This window comes from Schistocerca gregaria, chromosome 4 (assembly GCF_023897955.1).
Source record: "Schistocerca gregaria isolate iqSchGreg1 chromosome 4, iqSchGreg1.2, whole genome shotgun sequence".
Lineage (NCBI taxonomy): Eukaryota > Metazoa > Arthropoda > Insecta > Orthoptera > Acrididae > Schistocerca > Schistocerca gregaria.
Window position 1 is genome coordinate 404633517 of NC_064923.1, and position 25715 is coordinate 404659231.

A 25715-nucleotide genomic window follows, 5' to 3' on the forward strand; every position below is an offset into this window, starting at 1 on the left:
ATGAAATAGGCGACAAACTCAAGGCGGTCAGCTCATAATACAAGAAGCATTTGTTGGACAATAAAATAAAATGTCATTTGAAGTCCTTGCACCCAGCGATTGCGCTCGAGGGTGAAAAACTTAGTATGCATGCAACTAAATAAAAGCAACATTACGTGATCGCACTATGCACATAAAAAGTGTAGAATCTGGTTGAGGGGCGAATGGGGACTAAAATATGTGAAACAACTATAGCAACGGAACCCATACGATACACAACACACGATAAAGTACAATAAAGATATGCCAATCACAGGTACTCCACATTTACGAGATAACAGGGAAATTATTACATACGATTTTAAAGACAAGCGATCTATGTACTTGAACCCTGTTTGTAATACATACCAACCTCAAACTTTTCACAGACCTAAATTTAATTTCCCACCACATTTTGAAAAAAACTAAATCATAATATTATGATATTATAGGCTGCTCATAAATACGAGCAATAGGAAAACCTAATATTACAAAGTAATATACGCTGCTGTTTGTTGCTTTTAAGAATGCCCATTTCCATCACAGCAATCGTATAGTACAGCAGTGATATGGCTTTATAGACGTACCTAATACACGTTTTACTTGCCTAACTCCTGCACTACCCCTTCCGATTCTTTTGATGTTAGTCGAAATCAGCTAAACGTTTACACACTCATTTTACTTGACAACACTCAACATGCCACCATTAAACAAACAATAAGCACTGCAGTGCATCCAACACTCTAGTTTGACAATAGGCGTCCATCATTCGAATGTTTTACTTGCCATTTGCCAACATGAAGAAAAAAAACGTTCATTACTGTCATTACTGGAAAGTGGAAAATATGTGAACTATCCTTGCATGGACTTGAAGTTGTTCTGTAAGACTTTTTTTTCCAATTAGAAATATTAAGAATAATCCGTCCTCACTGACTATATCTACAATTAAGTCGAAGCGAGCACACACTTGTGCATTTCGAATTTATCTGAAGTTCGTTGTGGTGTTGACAAGTACTCGCTTTGGAGACTACATTCGCATTTCGCACATTGCCAGGCATCTAGTCATTCTGGAACAACGAATAGACCTTAGTCAGCATCCGTGTGGAATGGAAATGCTTCTTATCCTCAATAAAACTAGCTTTCTTTTTCCATAGGCGATTTCTGTCGCATGTAGGCTCATTTAGTTCCAGCTCCTTTTCTCGAGCTTAGCTCAAGGAATACTATTAAATAATTCTCCTTTTGCAGTCGTATGTCTTTTTGCGATTCACATTCATCTTTCTACGTTTTCAAGCATCGTAAACGGCATTTCTTTTTTTCACGGATCGATAAAGATGAATTCCAAATTATCGGTTTATTTCTGTACCATAGGGGCAGTTAATTTCTTAAAGACCAGTGCGATAACAAATGGTCAAATGCGTTCGCTGAACGCGAATACGTAATAGACTCCAGGGGGAAAAAAGGAACGCGAAAGGAAATTCCATTGTATTGAATGCGACATTATATACAATTTACATACGTGAATTGTTAGTCAGTAGAAGATGAGTAATATTTCTAAGTTCTTGTGGCAAGAAAACAATATCGAATAATTAGATTGTTGAACGGATGCTTACCCAAGAAAGATTGTGAGCAGAACCGGACAGTGGACCTAACTGCTATTCCAAAAATACTTGGACGACGTTCATGGCTGCGTCTAGACGAGAATGTTTACCGATACTTTAACGTGACACACACAGCGGGTATAGGCGAGCACCAAAGCTTACAGGTATTTGGTAAACAGCTGTCCACACATCCCCTCTACTCGACTGTTTTGGAATTTCCTTTAATGTGCACGTTTCGATTCCTGATCACAATGACGTGAATTTGCGCGGTATGCATATAAGTTGCGCTTCCCCACTATGGAACCCACAGGCTCTCGCTCGGCTCGTATGTCGTCATGCATTCCTGGAGACAAGACTTATCACTCCCGCACTAATACTCCCTTCCGACTGATTATCGACTTACCAAGTTTACGAAATCCACAGAGCAGAATCCCGGTATTACTACAGTGGCAAATGAAACGACAGGCAAACTGTGAGCCATTCGGTTCGTTATTGAATCGATTTTAGCAGCATTCATACCTCAACGATATGCTAACGAATATCTTTTAACAACATGGAATACAAGACGGCTACAGATTGCTCACTAGTAACATCAAACTGCCCGTTGCTACAATTTCTGAATATTAAACCTTTTCTAATACAATTGTACCATGCAATACTACACTAATGGAGTTACTTTCTGCTATAATATTTACCATGAACATATTAGGATGCTTGGGAAAAAAATTAGCACAGCATGCTGTGCCTTACAAATATCAGTCACTGTGTGCAATAGTTCATGCCAGACAATGATATACTTTGCACACATACATTCTATAATAAGTTACGACATAACATTCTGGGGATGCAAATGCCCAAAATGTGAAATGTGTGTTCAGATTGCAAAAACGAGCAATCAGAATAATGAGCAAGAGGCACAAAAGAGCACTCTGCAGTGAGCTATTTAAAAAATGGGGTATTGTGACAATCCCACGTGAATATATGTTGCAAACTACAGTTTTTATTCACAAAAATATTGAGCAATATTTAGCAAACAGCTGCATACATGATCACCAAACCAGAAACAGTAATTGCTTGTACCTAGACAGAATGAATAAAACTAAAACCCAAACCACTATGTTTTACTGAGGTGTCAAAATATACAATAAATTGCCAAAAGAAATCAAAAACATAAAGCAAGTCTGTAAATTTAAAGAATTCCTTACCGAATATGTGTTAAAAAATAGTTTTTACTCAATTAGAGAATTCATGCAGCATAAAATCTGCGTAAATAAATAATCAGGTTAATCAATTACAAAGTGGACATTCTAGATTGTAATTTACCCATACAAGTATTGGAGGATTCTTGTGATCTATTTCTTTTGATTGAAGCAGGTTCTTCTGCATTATGTAATTCAATGATAAATTGTGTGTGAAAGAAACTTCCACATGGGAAAAATATATTAAAAACAACGATTCCAAGACTTACCAAGCGGGAAGCACTGGTAGATAGGCACAATGAATAAAACACACACACAGAATTTCGAGGTTTCGAAGGTAAGTCTTTCCGCTCCCGGGATTGGAATGACTCCTTACCCTCTCCCTTAAAACCCACATCCTTTCATCTTTCCTTTTCCTTCCCTCTTTCCTGACGAAGCAGCCGCTGGTTGCGAAAGCTCGAAATTCTGTGTGTGTGTTTGTGTGTTTTATTCATTGTGCCTATCTACCGGCTCTTTCCCGCTTGTTAAGTCTTGGAATCTTTGTTTTTTTATATACACTCCTGGAAATTGAAATAAGAACACCGTGAATTCATTGTCCCAGGAAGGGGAAACTTTATTGACACATTCCTGGGATCAGATACATCACATGATCACACTGACAGAACCACAGGCACATAGACACAGGCAACAGAGCATGCACAATGTCGGCACTAGTACAGTGTATATCCACCTTTCGCAGCAATGTAGGCTGCTATTCTCCCATGGAGACGATCGTAGAGATGCTGGATGTAGTCCTGTGGAACGGCTTGCCATGCCATTTCCACCTGGCACCTCAGTTGGACCAGCGTTCGTGCTGGACGTGCAGACCGCGTGACACGACGCTTCATTCAGTCCCAAACATGCTCAACGGGGGACAGATCCGGAGGTCTTGCTGGCCAGGGTAGTTGACTTACACCTTCTAGAGCACGTTGGGTGGCACGAGATACATGCGGACGTGCATTGCCCTGTTGGAACAGCAAGTTCCCTTGCCGGTCTAGGAATGGTAGAACGATGGGTTCGATGACGGTTTGGATGTACCGTGCACTATTCAGTGTCCCCCGACGATCACCAGAGGTGTACGGCCAGTGTAGGAGATCGCTCCCCACACCATGATGCCGGGTGTTGGCCCTGTGTGCCTCGGTCGTATGCAGTCCTGATTGTGGCACTCACCTGCACGGCGCCAAACACGCATACGACCATCATTGGCACCAAGGCAGAAGCGACTCTCATCGCTGAAGACGACACGTCTCCATTCGCCCCTCCATTCACACCTGTCGCGACACCACTGGAGGCGGGCTGCACGATGTTGGGGCGTGAGCGGAAGACAGCCTAACGGTGTGCGGGACCGTAGCCCAGCTTCATGGAGACGGTTGCGAATGGTCCTTGCCTATACCCCAGGAGCAACAGTGCCCTAATTTGCTGGGAAGTGGCGGTGCGGTCCCCTACGGCACTGCGTAGGATCCTACGGTCTTGGCGTGCATCCGTGCGTCGCTGCGGTCCGGTCTCAGGTCGACGGGCACGTGCACCTTCCGCCGGCCACTGGCGACAACATCGATTTACTGTGGAGACCTCACGCCCCACGTTTTGAGCAATTCGGCGGTACGTCCACCCGGCCTCCCGCATGCCCACTATACGCCCTCGCTCAAAGTCCATCAACTGCACATACGGTTCACGTCCACGCTGTCGTGGCATACTACCAGTGTTAAAGACTGCGATGGAGCTCCGTATGCCACGGCAAACTGGCTGACACTGACGGCGGCAGTGCACAAATGCCTAGCGCCATTCGACGGCCAACACCACGGTTCCTGGTGTGTCCGCTGTGCCGTGCGTGTGATCATTGCTTGTACAGCCCTCTCGCAGTGTCCAGAGCAAGTATGGTGGGTCTGACACACCGGTGTCAATGTGTTCTTTTTTCCATATTAAAAACAAAGATTCCAAGACTTACCAAGCGGGAAAGCGCCGGCAGACAGGCACATGAACAAAACACACAAACACACACACAGAATTACGAGCTTTCGCAACTGGCAGTTGCTTCGTCAGGAAAGAGGGAAGGAGAGGGAAAAATGAAAGGATGTGGGTTTTAAGGGAGAGGGTAAGGAGTCATTCCAATCCCGGGAGCGGAAAGACTTCCCTTAGGGGAAAAAAAGGACAGGTGTACACTCGCACACACACACACACACACACACACACACACACACACACACACACACATATCCATCCGCACATACACAGACACAAGCAGACATATTTAAAGGCAAAGAGTAAGCCCTTACTCTTTGCCTTTAAATATGTCTGCTTGTGTCTGTGTATGTGCGGATGGATATGTGTGTGTGTGTGTGTGTGTGTGTGTGTGTGTGTGTGTGTGTGTGCGAGTGTACACCTGTCCTTTTTTTCCCCTAAGGGAAGTCTTTCCGCTCCCGGGATTGGAATGACTCCTTACCCTCTCCCTTAAAACCCACATCCTTTCATTTTTCCCTCTCCTTCCCTCTTTCCTGACGAAGCAACTGCCAGTTGCGAAAGCTCGTAATTCTGTGTGTGTGTTTGTGTGTTTTGTTCATGTGCCTGTCTGCCGGCGCTTTCCCGCTTGGTAAGTCTTGGAATCTTTGTTTTTAATATATTTTTCCCATGTGGAAGTTTCTTTCTGTTTTATATATATATATATATATATATATATATATATATATATATATATTCTCATGTGACAAAATAATGTACATATGTATGTATACTGACAACATCCATACAAAGAAATTTGTTTACGTATGAATAAATAAATTAATAAACAATTTAAGCTCATGAAGAATATCAGGTTTATTACGGACACCTCTAAACCTGGGCCACAGAGAGAGGATTCTTTTTCTATTGTCTGTTAGTGCGTTGCACAAGAGTTTGGTTAGTGTTAATTACTGTTGAAAGCATGCCAGGGTTTATTATTTTGTTTCATTCTTTATAGTTTTCAGTTTTTAGTATTTTCATACAACTGGCTTCTTCAATGTACACAGTGGAGTCAAGATTTATACAGTTAAGAAAACGCTAGAGAGAAGAGCTTGTGTTTGGGGGCAGTCAACTGGCAGCAGTCTGGAGACACCATGAAGCTGTGTTCACCACAGTCGACAGGTTTCAGACTGATACACCCAGAATGCAGCAGTTTATGTTCACTTAGAGATGTCACTGAAATAAGCAAGAATTTTCAGGAGAAATGATAAGGACTTAACATCCTGTTGAGGACAATCTTTATTATACACAGAATAAAAGTTGGAATTAGGAAGTGATGTAGAAGGAAATTGCCCTTTGCAAAGAATCCAGTCCAAAATTTGCATCAAGTGATTTAGCAATACCATAAACAATGTCAATCTAGTTAGCCACATAGGTATGTGAACCAAATTACCATCCTCCTGAGAGCAAACCCAATGTCTTACCAGCTGAAAAGCAATAACTCCTATGATTATGATGGTATTACAATCAAAGCACAAAAATCTCGTGCTGTGATGGTAGTTCCCCAATTGATTTGACTCTGTAAATAATCAATGAATCAAGATTCATTTCCCAAAACACTGACAGCAGTAATGCTCTTTAATAAAAAAAAGGGGGGGGGGGATAAGCATATGACCTCTAATTGCAGATCCATCTTACTCCTTACCACGTTCCAAAACATTTCTGAGAAGGTCTTTTATTATAGCATGTTATTAAGTTTTCAACAACAGTTCTTTCATTCATTCATTCATTCATTCATTCACTCACTTATTCAAATGTCATGTTTTGCAAAACCTATCAAGAAGAAGAACCTTTAGAAATGTGCAACATGACAAGTTACGCATTAAAACACAGAAGCAACCCCTGATGTAAAGTACACGAACAAAAATTATGACTCACAGTAATCTGCTTAATCTGATAATTATGGAAATTACTTCTAGATTACCTTATATATGTATGTTTAGAAAAAAAAAACAGCTACTCCAAAAAAATCACTGCCCCTCCTACATTATGCAAACGGCTGTTTTTATCTGGCACAACTAGACTTCTGTGAAGCCTTCTCTATCTAGAAAGCAATAGACGATCTCTGAAAATGAATCCCCCCTGCTCCCTCTGCTCAAACTCAGTTCTGATAGAACTAAACAACAGAAATTACCCTCCAGTCATTTTGTGAGATCTTACAGAGGAGTTGTGTAGATTCTAAAATTCTATTAGGGAAACTGACATGTTATGATGTCACAAACACCTCTGTTGCCTGGATGGAGTCAACAAGAGAAAACAGAAGGAATTTAATAAATGATATCAGAGGGAACAAAAATATCTGCGTGAGAAACCATTAAATATGCAGTCCCACAAGGTCCAGTTCTCGGCCAATGCCTGTTCTTGTCATTCATAAATAATTTGGTAAAGGCTTTGGACGGAAATTCAAAACCTGCTATGTTTGCAGATGATACATGTATACTGATAAGGGGGCACAAATACAGCCATACTAGATACACGCTGTGATATAATGGAACAAACTTGCCATTGTTTCATAACAAACACCTTTACTCTCAGTATTACAAAAACTCAAATCATTCAATTTCAAAGAAATAGACTTGGCTTACAAGTACCAGAAAGAGAGATTGACACATACAAAATGAAACTTGTCCTAGCCATCCATACAGATGATAAACTGAGGAAGCACAAGCACAGTTTTAAGTTAATGAGCAAGCTCCTTTCTGCCTACTTTGCACTTAAAAATCTCTCTCATTCTGTTGTCCTAGAGTCAGGATTGTATGCATACTTCCACTCAGCAGTGTACTAAGGCATAAACTTCTGAGGCAGTGGAGACAAGGCCAAAGAAATGTTCATTATATAAAAGTATGAAATAATAATGTTATGTAAAGCAGGTATTCAAACATCGTGCAGAGTTCTCTTCAAGGATTTTGGGATTCTTACACAAATGTGGATAATACATTTACTTATTAAGGGCATTTATGGTTAATCAGAGTGGATTCAGGAGAAACTGTGAATTTAAAATAAAATTAATTTCCATGAAAAAATTGCATTTCTTTCTAGGTTTCTGATTAGAGGTTTTATATTCTGGTGCTAAATTGATAACAGGTTAGCAGTAGACAGGCAAGAAATAGGAAGTTTCCCAATATTAAAAACTGAAATAAAAATGTAAGTTATTAGCGACTCCATCTAAAATTTATTATACTGTTTGGACTGAGGGATGTAAATAACACTCAGCTCTAATGTTTGTATTAACCAGATTTTGACTTTGTCACAATATACCTTATACTGTTCTGTGTAAAGTTACATAAATGCTTTGATGAAGTATTGGCCATTTCTCTCTCTCTCTCTCTCTCTCTCTCTCTCTCTCTCTCTCTCACGCAAACTCAACTCACACATATGACCATAGTCTCTGGCTGAATCCAGACTCAGAGAGTCTCACTTCAGCTACCAGAGACTGTTCGTCGTGTGTGTGTGTGTGTGTGTGTGTGTGTGTGTGTGTGTGTGTGTGTGTGTGTTTGTTGGGCTATACGGTGAGTAACAGCTATGCTCTTCATAATCTTGTTATAATCTATGCTACTTGGCCATGACTGCATTTGCATATTTTTAAAACATATTTATTTCTGAAATAAAGTGGAGTTATCAAACTGATTAATTAAAAGCAAAATTATAGTCTGCATATGGTCACATACCTCCAAGCAGTATTAAGGATTCCTAGTTACCAAGGGACCTTGGTATCAGCACAGGATGCCTCATCAGTTGGGATAGGGCTCAGTCTTCCTAAAATGTTAGGAGAACCAAAGAGGTTGGTGTTCTAGATATTGTGCAGACAGTATATCACTGCAGTCAGCCACAAATGTAAACAAATGAGAACTTGGACTGTCCAAGGGGAGAGGAGCAGTGCGCTCTTTAAGAGCTGCCATCCTATGTCCACAGTCTGTGTTTCCACAAAATGAAACTGACATAACAATCATAGGGATCATTGATTCCTTTTTTCTGGTGAGAGTCTCATTCAAAGCCCTTTATGCACCAGGATTAGTCTCATTTCAAAATTAGGAAAAAACTAGCAATCCACAATGCAAAGCAAATTGGAGTCCAAAAAACATTTGGTAAATGCTACAGCACAGTTGTTTGCTGCAGATGGCAGTGGTAGTTCAGGCCCGGCCTCTACCAGTAACGTACATGACCATAGTACAAAACACTCCCCAACTAAAACTGCCAAGATGTAGTGTCCGCATGATACTTTTAGTTATATATGAGGTGAGTGATGGACCCCCTTCCCCTCCCCTCCTGCCCCACCCTGAGAAAAGTGGCTAGCAGATCAAAAAGGAAGAGCACTGTGCACGCAGTTTATTTTGTGGGTGATATTGTCTATTTTATGGAATGTCTATTGAGTACACTTGGTGGAGCCAACTGCAAGTCATGGCACACATTAGCACAAACAATGCCTGCTATTCAGGTTCGTAGGAAATCTTATTTTCCCTTTGGTGGTTGAATGAACTTGTAAAGGCAGCTACTGACACACAAAACATTTTATTTATTTATTCATCCATCCATAAACAATATAAATGGTATAGATGTTGTCAACACATAAACAGCTACATACATTATTTGCTTTACTACATTACATGTTTGTATGTAATATTTCAATATTCTATTGAACATATTGCAAAAGTGCCTCTTAACGGCAGTAATTAATCATTAGTTTAGTTAATCCTTTATAGTACAAATCACTTTTATAACAGGTAATTTTTTAGGGTACTCCTGAAGGTATGTTTTCACTTTTGTCTTTCATCACTTGTGGAAGTTTATTGTGTAGTTTAATTCCATTATACAGCACAATTTTGGGTTTTTGTTTTTCCTACTGAGATGTAACCTAGAGGTGGTTCAATCAGGTTCCACATTCATGCAGACACCTGTTCGATGGGTACTGACTGGTGTGTTCCTTTATGTAGATCACTGTTTGCAATATGTCCTCAATAGAACATTCAAGGTTCACATAGATTTAAACAACTGACTGAAGTGAGTTCTATTGCTACTTTTTGTCATAATCATACAGCAGTTTTTTGTAGCTTAAAGATTGTTTGTTTATTATGCTCATTTGTGCCACAGAACATTATCTCCTAACTAATTATAGAATGAACATATGCAAAATATGTTGTTATGGAACATTAGCTACCACACATTGAGTTTATTATTCTTAGTGCAAAGCATGCTTAAGTTATTTGCTTCCTGATGGCTGTAATATGCTCAGTCCTCTTTAGTTGTGCGTCAACAGGCACCCTTAGAAATGTTGTTTTTGACACACATTCTATGAGCTCATCTTTCAGTTTTTAAAAGTTATTTTTCGATTTTCTGCTTATATGGAAACCAATGCCATTGGTCTTTTTTTCCGTTTAAGGTTAATTTGTTGTGATCTAATCACCTGCATACATGCATGAGCATTTCTCTACGCTGGTGATGCATCACTGATTGTAATTTTACTGTCATCACCAAACAGTTCTGTTTCATTGTATTCGACACTTGGCAGAAAATCAATAATATATATCAAGAAGAATATTGGGCAAAGCCACTTCCTTGGAGGACTCTAATATTAATGTATTCTGGGATAGAACGGTGTTTTACGGTGTGATTGGCATTTACTTGAGATATTTCTCCCCAGGTACTCTGTTTTTCAGGTATAAATGAAACCATAATTTCATACCAGCCTCACACATCCAGACCTTGTCATGTACGTGAACACCACCATCTAGTGGTATTTCAGAAGTTTTTGCCATTGTTTTGTGCTTGAAAATGCGCATTGGATTAAGTTTAGTACCGTTAGCACAACATGAAAGGACAACAGCATAATGTTCACTTGTTTTTATAGTTACAATGTAGAAAAAAACAGGTTGCTACTTACTCTAAATAAGACACATCAAGATGCAGACAGACACAATTAAATGACACTTACATAAACCTTTTGGCCACAGTCTTCATCAGTAAAAGAGAAGCACACACTATTCACACACAAAGACAAGCGCACCTCACGCACACATGACTGCCAACTTCAGCATCTCGGTCCAGAATACAGCTATCATGTAGGATACAAGCAACAATCTGGAGGGTGTGGGGAAGGGGAAGGTGAAGGGGAAGGGATGGTAGTGTACAGGTGGGGAGAGAGACAAACACTGTCTGGTGGAGTGTGCAGTAACTAGAATTCTAATAGGTGCAGTGCCAGGAGATTGTGGGGCAGCGAGGTGGGGAAAAAAATGAGCAAAAAAGGAGAGGAGCAGGGACAGACAAGTAGAGGGCTCCAAATAAATAGGGTAGAAGATGAGGATGGGGAGGAGATCAGCTGCATCAGTACTTTGTGCTGCAGCAGTGGTGATGAGCAAAAATGAGTGCCAGACTGGGACTTGAACTCAGTATCTCCTGCTTGCGAGACAGTTGTTAACCACTCTGCTACCTGGACACAGTGTTTATTACTAATGAACAGACTACCTCAGCATGGCTCTCTATCGGCCCACACTCCCACCTAGCGCCATGTATCCATAGCCCCTATCCATGTCCTCCATGCTCGCTACTCTGAGATTACCACAGGAGGTCGGGCATAATTGTGCATCCGTAATGAATGTGGTGGATTCATTGCCCATCAAGGCAAATGAATTGTTGAATGCTTGGTGCCTGTTGCTTTGGACATGTCCAAAAGAACAAACACCACCCAGAATCTGCAGCTGTGATACATATTATGTGATACATAATGGATTCATTGCCCGATGAGGTGAATCAGTTATGACTCATGGTGTTTGTTCTTTCTGATATGTCCAAAAGAACAGACATCGTGCAGAATCAGGTTTTGCACCTGGGTCTCCCACGGGCAAGGGGTTGGGAATGGGAATGACATAGGGATGGACTAGGATGTTGTGGAGGCTGGGTATGTGATGGAACACCACTTTGGGAGGGGTGGGAAGTACCTCAGGTAAGATGTCCCCCATTTCAGGACTTGATGATATGTAATCAAAGCCCTGGCAAAAGATGTGGTTCAGTTGTTCAAGTCCGGGGTTGGCACTGGGTGATGCAGGCGACACTCTTTTATGGCTTTTTCTGGGGGGGGGGGGGGGGGTTGTCATGGGAGATCTGTTTGCAGATTAGGCCTGGGGGATAATGCCTGTCTGTGAAGACCTAGGTGAGACTCTCAGCATATTGAGCAAGGGAGTTTTTGTCACTGCAGATATGGCCAGGCTCTATGGTAAGGATTTCTTGGTGTCAAAGGGATGACAGCTGTCAAAATGCTGGTAATGTTGGTGTTTGTAGTGTGTTTAATGTGGACAGAGGTGCAGACACAACCATCATAATGGAGAGAAGTTGTTAAGGCTGTGAAGGAATGAAGATAGGATGTCTTAGCTCTGAGTCCAGATCATGAAGATATCATCAATGAGTCTGAACCAGACTGGGGGTTTTGTGTTTAGGATGGCTAGGAAAGTCTCTTCTAGATGGCCCATAAAAAGGTTGGCAGAGGAGAATGACATATGGGTGCTCATGGCTGTGCTACAGATTTGTTTACATACCTTCCCTTCAAATTATAAGTAGTTATGGGTTGGATAAAGTTACTAAAGTTAGTTCCTCACCAGCCAGCAGCCACCACTGAATCCATGCCACAAGCAGGCAAGTGCTAGTGAGTCATAACTTCCCACGTGCACTATTGCTGCCGTCGCCCTTCGCATGTAATGCCACATTAAGTACCTTTGAACTTTTTGCTCTGTGTGCACAAAATGCCCTCCACACATTCTCAATATGGAGTGCACCAGGGGGAGTAAGTAAAAGTTGTGTTAATGATCCACAAAATCATAAGTTAAGAAATCAGTAATTAGGCGAATGATTGTGGGCAAGACAGGAATTGCCACCTGTCCCCAAAATTGACTTAAGTATGCAAACCACCCCTGATGTGGCTGCTATTGATCTGCAACCCCTCCCCTTCATGTCACAGACTAAGTTATAAGAATGTGTGGTATCTGTTCCTTCAGACATGTCTGAAAGACCAGGCACCATGCGAAATGCGCAGCAGCGACACATAATATGTAAATTGAAAGAGGAGTGGGGAGAAAGGAAAGGGAAGGGTCTATTGATATCAGTTGCATCAGGACTGTGTGGCATCAGCGATAATGAGAGAAAATGTGTGTTGGACTAGGATTTGAAACTGGGATCTCCTGCTTATTAGCAGTTGCGTTCATCACTGCACCACCTAGACACAGCATTTATCCCACCGGCACGAACTATCTCGGCTGACCCACATTGCAACTTAGTGCCACCTATTTGCAGTCCCTGTCCATTTCCTCCATACTTACTACTTGGAGATTTCCACAGGAGGTTGGATATAATTGTGCATCCACACTGAATGTGACGGATTCATTGCTCATCAAGGCAAATCAATTATGTGAATGCGTGGCGTCTGTTCCTTTGGACATGTCTGAAAGAAGAGGCACCACATGGAATCCACAGCTGTGATACATATTATGTGATACATACTCTCAACACCTCCATCTTGAATGTAGCCAGAGTAAGCCATCCAGTACCGTGACTAAATTAATCACCTTCACAAGTGAAAAATTCAAAATACCACCTGCAAAAGCACAAGGACCATCAAGGACAGCATGCAATGCAGTGCCTTTCACCTTCACTTCATTTTTCTCCTTGTCCCCAGTGGTGATTTCAGTATCATGAATGGCCTTGTAAACAGATGTGTGTGAGTGCCAAACACCCTAAAATGATGTATCTCATGAGTAGTTCAAAGCAATTTACAGCCTAATCCAGACTACCAGTGCCCACAGATGTCGCATACTTTATAAAGGCTCACGGTGCCCCCCATGAACCATGGACCTTGCCGCTGGTGGGGAGGCTTGCGTGCCTCAGCGATACAGATAGCCGTACCGTAGGTGCAACCTCAACAGAGGGTTATGTGTTGAGAGGCCAGACAAACCTGTGGTTCCTGAAGAGGGGCAGCAGCCTTTTCAGTAGTTGCAAGGGCAACAGTCTGGATGATTCACTGATCTGGCCTTGTAACAATAACTAAAACGGCTTTGCTGTGCTGGTACTGCGAACGGCTGAAAGCAAGGGGAAACTACTACGGCCGTAATTTTTTCCGAGGACATGCAGCTTTACTGTATGATTAAATGATGATGGCGCCCTCTTGAGTAAAATACTCCGGAGGTAAAATAGTCCCCCATTCGGATCTCCGGGCGGGGACTACTCAGGAGGACGTCGTTATCAGGAGAAAGAAAACTGGCATTCTACGGATCGGAGCGTGGAATGTCAGATTCCTTAATTGGGCACGTAGGTTCAAAAATTTAAAAAAGGAAATGGATAGGTTAAAGTTAGATATAGTGGGAATTAGTGAAGTTCGGTGGCAGGAGGAACAAGACTTCTGGTCAGGTGACTACAGGGTTATAAGCACAAAAAAATAGGGGTAATGAAGGAGTTGGTTTAATAATGAATAGGAAAATAGGAATGCGGGTAAGCTACTACAAACAGCATAATGAACGCATTATTGTGGCCAAGATAGATACGAAGCCCACACCTACTACAGTAGTACAAGTTTATATGCCAACTAGCTCTGCAGATGACGAAGAAATTGAAGAAATGTATGATGAAATAAAAGAAATTATTCAGATAGTGAAGGGAGACGAAAATTTAATAGTCATGGGTGACTGGAATTCGAGTGTAGGAAAAGGGAGAGAAGGAAACTTAGTAGGTGAATATGGATTGGGGCTAAGAAATGAAAGAGGATGCCGCCTGGTAGAATTTTGCACAGAGCACAACTTAATCATAGCTAACACTTGGTTTAAGAATCATGAAAGAAGGTTGTATACATGGAAGAACCCTGGAGATACTAAAAGGTATCAGATAGATTATATAATGGTAAGACAGAGATTTAGGAACCAGGTTTTAAATTGTAAGACATTTCCAGGGGCAGATGTGGACTCTGACCACAATCTATTGGTTATGACCTGTAGATTAAAACTGAAGAAACTGCAAAAATGTGGGAAATTAAGGAGATGGGACCTGGATAAACTGAAAGAACCAGAGGTTGCACAGAGTTTCAGGGAGAGCATAAGGGAACAATTGACAGCAGTGGGAGAAAGAAATACAGTAGAAGAAGAATGGGTAGCTTTGAGTGATGAAGTAGTGAAGGCAGCAGAGGATCAAGTAGGTAAAAAGACGAGGGCTAGTAGAAATCCTTGAGTAACAGAAGAAATATTGAATTTAATTGATGAAAGGAGAAAATATAAAAACACAGTAAATGAAGCAGGCAAAAGGGAATACAAACGTCTCAAAAATGAGATCGACAGGAAGTGCAAAATGGCTAGATGATAAATGTAAGGATGTAGAGGCTTATCTCACTAGGGGTAAGATAGATACTGCCTACAGGAAAATTAAAGAGACCTTTGGAGATAAGAGAACCATGTGTATGAACATCAAGAGCTCAGATGGAAACCCAGTTCTAAGCAAAGAAGGGAAAGCAGAAAGGTGGAAGGTGTATATAGAGGGTCTATACAAGGGTGATGCAGTTCAGGACAGTATTATGGAAATGGAAGAGGATGTAGATGAAGATGAAATGGGAGATACGATCCTGCCTGAAGAGTTTGACAGAGCACTGAAAGACCTGAGTCGAAACAAGGCCCCCGGAGTAGACAACATTCCATTGGAACTACTGATGGCCTTGGGAGAGCCAGTCCTGACAAAACGCTACCATCTGGTGAGCAAGATGTATGAGACAGGCGAAGTACCCTCAGACTTCAAGAAGAATAAAATAATTCCAATCCCAAAGAAAGCAGGTGTTGACAGATGTGAAAATTACCAAACTATCAGTTTAATAAGTCACAGCTGCAAAATACTAACAGGAATTCTTTACAGACGAATGGAATAGTTAGTAGAAGCCAACCTCGGGGAAGATCCGTAGAAACACTGGAACACGTGAGGCAATACTGACCCTACGACTTATCTTAGAAGAAAGATTAAGAAAAGGCAAACCTACGTTTCTAGCATTTGTAGACTTAGAGAAAGCTTTTGACAATGTTGACTGGAATACTCTCTTTCAAATTCTAAAGGTGGCATGGGTAAAATACAGGGAGCGAAAGGCTATTTACAATTTGTACAGAAACCAGATGCCAGTTATATGAGTTGAGGGCCATGAAAGGGAAGCAGTGCTCGGGAAGGGAGTGAGACAGGGTTGTAGCCTCTCCCCGATGTTATTCAATCTGTATATTGAGCAAGCAGTGAAGGAAACAAAAGAAAAATTCGGAGTAGGTATTAAAATCTATGGAGAAGAAATAAAAACTTTGAGGTTCGCCGATGACATTGTTATTCTGTCAGAGACAGCAAAGGACTTGGAAGAGCAGTTGAACGGAATGGATAGGGTCTTGAAAGGAGGATATAAGATGAACATCAACAAAAGCAAAACGAGGATAATGGAATGTAGTCGAATTAAGTTGGGTTATGCTGAGGGAATTAGATTAGGAAACGAGACACTTAAAGTAGTAAAGGAGTTTTGCTATTTGGGGAGCAAAATAACTGATGATGGTAGAAGTGGAGAGGATATAAAATGTAGACTGGCAATGGCAAGGAAAGCGTTTCTGAAGAAGAGAAATTTGTTAACATCGAGTATAGATTTAAGTGTCAGGAAGTCATTTCTGAAAGTATTTGTATGGAGTGTAGCCATGTATGGATGTGAAACATGGACGATAAATAGTTTGGACAAGAAGAGAATAGAAGCTTTCGAAATGTGGTGCTACAGAAGAATGCTGAAGATTAAATGGGTAGATCACATAACTAATGAGGAAGTATTGAATAGGATTGGGGAGAAGAGAAGTTTGTGGCACAACTTGATCAGAAGAAGGGATCGGTTGGTAGGACATGTTCTGAGGCATCAAGGGATCACCAATTTGGTATTGGAGGGCAGCGTGGAGGGTAAAAATCGTAGAGGGAGACCAAGAGATGACTACACTAAGCAGATTCAGAAGGATGTAGGTTGCAGTAGGTACTGGGAGATGAAGGAGCTTGCACAGGATAGAGTGGCATGGGGAGCTGCATCAAACCAGTCTGGGGACTGAAGACCGCAACAATAACAACAACGGTGCCTTATCAAAACTGCAACAACCTGCTTCAGTGTGAACAATCACCCACAGTGGAATGTAAAACTAATGCCACTGCAGGGGCAACTGCGTGGTGTCTGTCCTTTTGGACATATCTGAAGAAACAGACACCATGGCAGTCAGAACTGATTCACCTAAATGGGCAATAAATCAATTATTTATCACATAATATGTATCACAGCTGCAGATTCTGGGTTGTGTCTGTTCTTTTGGACATGTCCAAACCAACAGGCACCACACATTCATTCAATTCATTTGCCTTGATGGGCAATGAATCCACCACATTAATTGCGGATGCACAATTACGTCCGACCTCCTTCGATAATCTCCGAGTAGCAAGCATGGTGGACGTAAGTCCAGGGAGTGTGGTGGATGGTACAGTACTTCCCAGTCCCATTGACTGAACACAGTAACCATAGCTCGCGCTGTATGTGGCCACGCATTGTCATGCAAAATGATGGGTGGATTGCGCAGAAAGTGTTGCCACTTCTTTTGCAAAGTTGGTCGCAAGTGATGCTCCAAAAATGAACAGTAATATGACTTAAGTCCTTGTGACTGATTTGATTCCGAAGATGAAGGAACCATTTCATGGCATTCACTTCAACACTGTTCCAGAGATTCGACAGGCAGTAGATCACTCCATTCACACCATCAACAGAACAGGCTCTGCTAACGGTATACTATGCCTTCCACATTGCTGGCAACGGGTTCTATGCAATGCTGGTGACTACTTTGAAGAACAGTAACAGGTGCAAACATGTCAATTTTTGTATCAGTTGTGAATGAATAGTTGCCATTATTTAAGTTCCAACCCTTGTATTTCAATTTTCATGTATTTCTTATTTCGATCTCAAGCAGATGCAAGTCCATGAAGCTCTCACTAAGCTAAGTGATTAATATTTACATAAGAGCTAATTTAGTTAATATTATATTTTAGACTAGTGTATTTACTTCCTCGCTATGCTGTCTATTGAAGGTTTTGCTTTTCTGAGCATATTTAGATAGAAAAGCAAGTATTTCATAAAGGCTGATAGTCATTAGTTTTGTTTACATTTTAGGCATAAATTTCATGTGAGTGTAGATCTTTATTTTTTCTTACTAGACTTAGCACTTCAAAACTAAATTAATTTGTGTCTGTCATATAGACTTTAGGTAGTTAGTTAAAACTTTCGAAAGTAAGCTTAAAAGTTTGTTTACATTAGCATTTAGTTACTGCTATGAAACATCAGTGCGCTTGTGCTAAGTTATTCTCTGCTTTTGTGTACATTTTTCTATCAAACCATGTTTAACAAATGTGGTGGTTGCTGTAGAAATCTGAAGGAGGTGGGTGTTCTGTGAAGACTGTAGGTTATGGTTTCAATGGGGCAAATGTAGTGGCAAGGAAACAGGGGTAGATAATGAGGTTCTTCCATGGCAATCTAGGTTATGTAGAAAGGACAGAAAAATTTCTGAACAGGAGGCAAAAATTTGTGCCCTTAAAGCTGAATTAGAAAACGCAAATTTGGAATTATGTAGGCTACGGGAGGAAAAAGAGACATGATGCTTGGAGAAGATAGCAAGAAGAGGGTGAAAAAGGGAAACTGTTGAAAAAGCTTTAGACATTCAGTTAGTAAATCATATAGCAGAGATGCTGAGTCGTGATAGGCACAACAAAAAGATACACACAATTATAGCTTTCGGCCATTAAGGTCTGTGTCAGCAGTACTCACGCATACACACATGCACACACACTCACACAAATACAACTTGCATACACACTGAACTGAAACCACACTGCAAGCAGCATCACCAGTGCAAGCCACCTTCCTATATGTTGACCTCCATCCACATCAAACCTACTAACCACCAGCAATTCTTCCACTTCTACAGCTGCTACCCATTCCATACAAAGAAGTCCCTTCCGTGCAGTCTAGCCACCAGTGGTTGTCGCATCTGCAGTTACGAGCAGTCCCTTTCTAAATATGCCGAGGGTCTCACTGAAGCCTTCACTGACCATAATTACCCTCCCATCCTCGTACAAAAACATATCTCCTGTGCCTTATCTTTCCAGTCTCCCACCACCTCCCAGAGTCCCACAGTCCGGCCACAGAGGATCATTCCCCTCAAAACTCAGTACCATCCAGAACTGGAGCAACTGAATTACATTCTCTGCCAGGGTTTCGATTACCTTTTGTCATGCCCTGAAATGAGAAATGTCCTGCCCACTATCCTTCCCGCCCCTCCTACCATGGTATTCTGCCGTCCACCAAACCTACATAATATACTCTTCCATCCTTATACAATCCTTGCTCCAAATCCCTTACCTCATGGCTCATACCCCTGTAATAGACCTAGATGCAAGACCTGTCCCATACATCCTCCTACTACCCAGTCCAGTCACTAACATCACCTATCCCATCAAAGTCAAGGCTACCTGTGAAACCAATCATGTGATTTACAAGCTAAGGTGCAACCACTGTGCTGAATTCTATGTAGGCATGACAACCAACAAGCTGTCTGTCTTTATGAATGGCCACCGTTAAATTGTGGCCAAATAAACAAGTGGACCACCCTATTGCTGAACCCGCTGCCAAACATGATATCCCTCATCTAAATGACTTCTTCACAGCCTGTGCCATATGGATCCTTCCCAACATCAGCTTTTCTGAATTGCACAGGTGGGAACGTTCTCTGCAATACATCCTACATTCCTGTAATCCTCCTGCCTCAACCTTCGTTAGAAAGAGCAAAGGTAGTCCCAGTCTTCAAGAATGGTCGTCGAGCAGATGCGCAAAACTATAGTCCTATATTTCTGACGTTGATCTGTTGTAGAATTTTAGAACATGTTTTTTGCTCGAGTATCATGTCGTTTTTGCAAACCCAGAATCTACTCTGTAGGAATCAACATGGATTCCGGAAACAGTGATCTTATGAGACCCAACTCGCTTTATTTGTTCATGAGACCCAGAAAATATTAGATACAGGCTCCCAGGTAGATGCTATTTTCCTTGACTTCCGGAAGGCATTCGATACAGTTCTGCACTGTCGACTGATAAACAAAGTAAGAGCCTATGGAATATCAGACCAGCTGTGTGGCTGGATTGAAGAGTTTTTAGCAAACAGAACACAGCATGTTGTTATCAATGAAGAGACGTCTACAGATGTTAAAGTAACCTCTGGCGTGCCACAGGGGAGTGTTATGGGACCATTGCTTTTAATAATATATATAAATGACCTAGTAGATAGTGTCGGAAGTTCCATGCGGCTTTTCGCGGATGATGCTGTAGTATACAGAGAAGTTGCAGCATTAGAAAATTGTAGCGAAATGCAGGAAGATCTGCAGCGGATAGGCACTTGGTGCAGGGAGTGGCATCTGACCCTTAACATAGACAAATGTAATTTATTGTGAATACATAGAAAGAAGGATCCTTTATTGTATGATTATATGATAGCGGAACAAACACTAGTAGCAGTTACCTCTGTAAAATATCTGGGAGTGCGCGTGCGGAATGATTTGAAGTGGAATGATCATATAAAATTAATTGTTGGTAAGGCGGGTACCAGGTTGAGATTCATTGGGAGAGTCCTTAGAAAATGTAGTCCATCAACAAAGGAGGTGGCTTACAAAACACTCGTTCGACCTATACTTGAGTATTGCTCATCAGTGTGGGATTCATACCAGATCGGGTTGACAGAGGAGATAGAGAAGATCCAAAGAAGAGCGGCACGTTTTGTCACAGGGTTATTTGGTAACCGTGATAGCATTACGGAGATGTTTAGCAAACTCAAGTGGCAGACTCTGCATCGCGGTGTAGCTTGCTCGCCAGGTTTCGAGAGGGTGCGTTTCGGGATGAGGTATCGAGTATATTGCTTCCCCCTACTTATTCCCTCCGAGGAGATCACGAATGTAAAATTAGAGAGATTAGAGTGCGTACAGAGGCTTTCAGACAGTCGTTCTTCCCGCGAACCATACGCGACTGGAACAGAAAAGGGAGGTAATGACAGTGGCACGTAAAGTGCCCTCCGCCACACTCCATTGGGTGGCTTGCGGAGTATATATATAAATGCAGATGTAGTCACTGTCCTAACCCATCCGACCCCCTCCCTGTTCCCATTCCAGCAATACACAGCCATCATTTCACTGCCACATCCAGTCTTAATTTCTTTTTATTTCTCTCCTTTCTGTTACTTACTCCCTCCCCCCTCACCACCCCTCACCACCTTCTCTCCTACCTCTGTCTAAACTGCAACATTTCACTGCCCGCCACTCCCACCATACTATCCCTCCCCCTCCCTGCCCCACCCTCCTCCTTACCCCCACCCAGCTGCCACTCCCATCATGCACTGGTGGTGCTGCTGCTTGCAGTGTGGTTTGAGACTGCATACGTGTGTGCAAGTTGCATTTGTTGTGTGTGTGTGTGTGTGTGTGTGTGTGTGTGTGTGTGTGTGTGTGTGTGTGTGTGTACTGCTGACAAAGGCCTTAATGGCCAAAAGCTATGGATCTGAGATATAGTTGTAGAAGGAACCCGGACAAAATAGGAGCAGAAACTGGGCACACAAATGTGGGGTTTAAGGAGGCCTTTCAGCACCATGATTGGCATGGGGTAAGCACTGCTGTATGGCATGTTAACACTGAGCTGAACAGGATGCTTCAGACATCAGAAAAATCTCACTTAAGTGTTGTTCCAGTTGATGCTATTGGTAGGTGGGGATACACTACACATGGCCTGCCCCTAAATAGGAAGAGTAAAGATAAGTTAGCTTCTCTACTAGCAGATAGTGTAAGGAGGAGCCACAGTCACACAAGGGATGATCCCTGTGATTAATTGGACCAGGCAGACAGGTTTTTTAGGTTAAAGCCAAAGCCCGGACAGATAAAAATCAAGAAAAATAGAATAAAAATGCTTCATATGCACAAAATGGGGATAAAGCTAAGGTTGGTATCAATTTACTTAATCAAAACATCAGAGGAATAAAAAATAAAGTAGATGGTCTGTTAGTGTGTTTAGATGGTCTCAGAAAATAAGAATGAGATTGATATACTTTGTCTGAACACCATGTAACTGTGTGAATGGAAAGATTCAGTATCAGTGGGTGTAATTTAGCATCTTACATTTGCAGATCTAGCATGGACAAAGGAGAAGTCGCCATTTATATAAAACAAGGTTGTAAGTACAAAACTGTAGAAGTAAGCAAATTTTATGGTGATCAGCACTGTGAAGTTTGTGCATGTGAACTACAGCTAGATAATGTAGTGTTGATATTAGCAATAGTGTATAGGTCCCTATTAAGAGATTGGGAGCTATTCATAAAAATGTTTGACTCCCTATTATGCTGTCTGTCAGACAAAAAGAACAAGTTATTAATCTGTGGTGATTTCAATGTAAACTTCCTAAGTAATTTTGATAGGAAAAGTGTTACTAATGACATATAACTTAGAATCAGTGATCAACTTCCCGACACGTATAGCTCAAGACAGTAGCACTCCATTCAATAATGTATTTGTACAGTAACAGGATGTAAAACTAACAGGTTCTTTTCCAGTGATAAATGGGTTATCAGACGATGATGCACAAAGGCTGGTCAACCCAGTATCTATAGAGCACTTCAGATAAAACAAAATTGTTAAGACTTTCGTGGCCACTTGTTGACAAACTGCTTATTTGCTTCTGTCTCGGGTTCTTCGGCCGACGTTCGTGTGATGATTTTGCTGACGTTTCACCAGCACGAGTGGCTGGCATTGTCAAAGCTTCACCCTCCATTGCCGGAGGTGAACTGGAGCCGGGCTCGCGGCCGCAGACTATATGTACCTTGCGCGCCAACGTCCGAGGGCTTCTCCGCGGTCATTTCCGCGGTCATTTCCGGTGCGTTTCTCCTCTTGCTACCTGCTACGGTCGTTCTCTGCAGTACGGGAAGCCAGGAGCCGTTTACCTTAAGGCTTTCTTCTTTCTTGTTGAAGCTGTTCCCGTGTTTGTGTATTTCTACAGCTTCTCTGTACAAGCAGGTGTGATAGTGCTTCTCTACAGCCAGAACTTCCGTGTCGGTGAATTTTATTACATGTACCTGGTCGGTCTCACTCAGTGCGTGTTCTGCCACGGCCGATTTTTCCACCTGTCCCAACCTGCAATGTCGCTTATGTTCTTTGATCCTGGTGTTGATTGATCTTCCAGTCATTCCGACATAAACTTTCCCGCATGTGCATGGTAAGCGGTATATTCCTGACATTGCAAGTGGGTCCCTTTTATCCTTTGCCGATCTAAGACATTCTTTGATCTTCCTTGTCGGTTTGAAAATTGTCTTTACGCCGTGCTTGTGTAATATACGGCCGATTCTGTCCGTCACTCTGGGAATGTATGGCAGAAAGGCCGTACCCGACATTTCTTTTTCTGGTTTCTTACTTCGCCGGTGGTTTGGCTCTGTTACACTTCTAATATCATTTGTGGAGTACCCATTGCTCCTCAGAACACTTTCCAGGTGTTGCATTTCGCGTTTAAGGTGCTGCGGCTCACATATTCGTGCTGCTCGCGTTACGAGCGTCTGAATCATGCCTCTTTTCTGGCTCGGGTGGTGGTTTGACAGTTTGTGCAGATATCGGTCAGTGTGTGTCGGTTTTCGGTACACGCTATGTCCCAGGTTTTGGCCATCCCTTGTGACCAGCACATCTAGAAATGGTAGTTTTTTGTCCTTTTCCACTTCCATGGTAAATTTTATGTTGGCGTGGAGGTTGTTCAAGTGTCTTAGGAAGTCACCGAGCTGTTCTTCACCATGGCTCCACACGACGAAAGTATCATCGACGTACCTGTACCACACCTTAGGTTTACAAGTCGCCGAGTCCAGTGCCTGTGCTTCGAAATGTTCCATGAAGAAGTTGGCCACCACTGGACTAAGAGGACTACCCATGGCAACGCCTTCCAGCTGTTCGTAGAAATTGCCATTCCACGTGAAATAGCTCGTGGTGAGACAGGCATGGAAGAGCTTCATGATGTCTTGCGGGAAAATCGGCCGTGGCAGAACACGCACTGAGTGAGACCGACCAGGTACATGTAATAAAATTCACCGACACGGAAGTTCTGGCTGTAGAGAAGCACTATCACACCCGCTTGTACAGAGAAGCTGTAGAAATACACAAACACGGGAACAGCTTCAACAAGAAAGAAGAAAGCCTTAAGGTAAACGGCTCCTGGCTTCCCGTACTGCAGAGAACGACCGTAGCAGGTAGCAAGAGGAGAAACGCACCGGAAATGACCGCGGAAATGACCGCGGAGAAGCCCTCGGACGTTGGCGCGCAAGGTACATATAGTCTGCGGCCGCGAGCCCGGCTCCAGTTCACCTCCGGCAATGGAGGGTGAAGCTTTGACAATGCCAGCCACTCGTGCTGGCGAAACGTCAGCAAAATCATCACACGAACGTCGGCCGAAGAACCCGAGACAGAAGCAAATAAGCAGTTTGTCAACAAGTGGCCACGAAAGTCTTAACAATTTTGTATTGCGCCTCTACGGGGAGGAAATTTGCAGATTGTACCGACGCCTTGACCAACAACGGAAGAAGAAAGCGCGATTGATGTCCTCTCTCGCCTTCCTTTCGCGGTGCAGAGATGAAGATGCTACACCGAAGTTCTTGAAATGTAAGCGCCTATTCACCACCGCCCAAGCTCATCGTATCTACAACAGAATGGAACGAGCTTTTCTTCGTGAGCGAATTCACACAATACGGAGAAACTTGGCAAAAACGGATCAGGAACTTTTGGACATGTTCTACCAACTAAGTAGCAGAATGCATCGAGACGACTGGGACAAGATCGACAGCATCACTTACAGGAGCATGCAGAATGAACTCGAGCGCTGCACAGAGCGACAGAAGAAAAAGTTTGAAGGATTCCGGAAGAAGACTGACAAGGCGATTCCCGACATGTCACACACTGTGGTCAACCTCACTGAACGACAATAGACCGAAGAGGAAGTATCCGTTCTTCAAAAAGGAGGGAATTTCGCTGTCATCCCAAGAACTATACCTGTGGAGGACATCATTGCTAACACCGAAGCGGCCATTCGGACCCTTCCTTGTGAAAGGGCAGAGGAAATACGCACTGAAACAGCCAGGATACTGCGCCGAGCTAAACCACCAGCATGCAATCTGAAGAAAGAAGTAGTACAAGCTATTAAGAATCTTAACGCTGACAAGAGTATATTGGTACTGCCTGCCGATAAGGGGAATGCGACCGTCGTAATGAAGACCGAAGATTATGAACAAAAGATCCGAGACCTATTAGATCCGACGACGTACCGAAAACTATACGCAGATCCGACGCAGCGTATCACACGGAATACGAATCGGTTAATCAAGGCATCTTCTGTTCCGGAGGACATACAGAGATACCTGCGCAACACAGAAGCCCTACCACCTCGCCTGTATGGATTACCTAAGATCCATAAGAACAACGTTCCATTAAGACCGATTGTTAGCGCTCCTGGCTCACCGACATATAAACTGGCAAAACACTTGGCCTCTCTGCTCCAGCCGCACGTGGGGAAGACCGACACGTACGTAAAGGACTCAGGACATTTCATCGAGAAGCTGAAGAAACTAAAACTTGCACCAAACGACATCCTGGTCAGCTTTGATATTGTTTCTTTGTTTACGAAAGTGCCACTCAGTGACGCTCTGGAGCACATCGGTTCCATTTTCCCGCAAGACATCATGAAGCTCTTCCATGCCTGTCTCACCACGAGCTATTTCACGTGGAATGGCAATTTCTACGAACAGCTGGAAGGCGTTGCCAT

General features: G+C 42.5%; 1 protein-coding gene across 3 annotated transcripts in view; it reads right to left on the reverse strand.

Annotated features, from left to right (window-relative positions):
* The window catches only part of LOC126266881 (protein twisted gastrulation-like), a 41530-nt gene extending 39425 nt beyond the window's left edge, over positions 1 to 2105 (reverse strand). The window contains exon 1 of one of the 3 annotated variants that reach the window (XM_049971543.1): positions 2020 to 2105. The gene's annotated coding sequence lies outside the window, so the exon portion shown is untranslated. The other 2 variants (XM_049971544.1, XM_049971545.1) reach the window with 2 other exon arrangements.
* Between the last annotated feature and the right edge of the window lie 23610 nt (positions 2106 to 25715).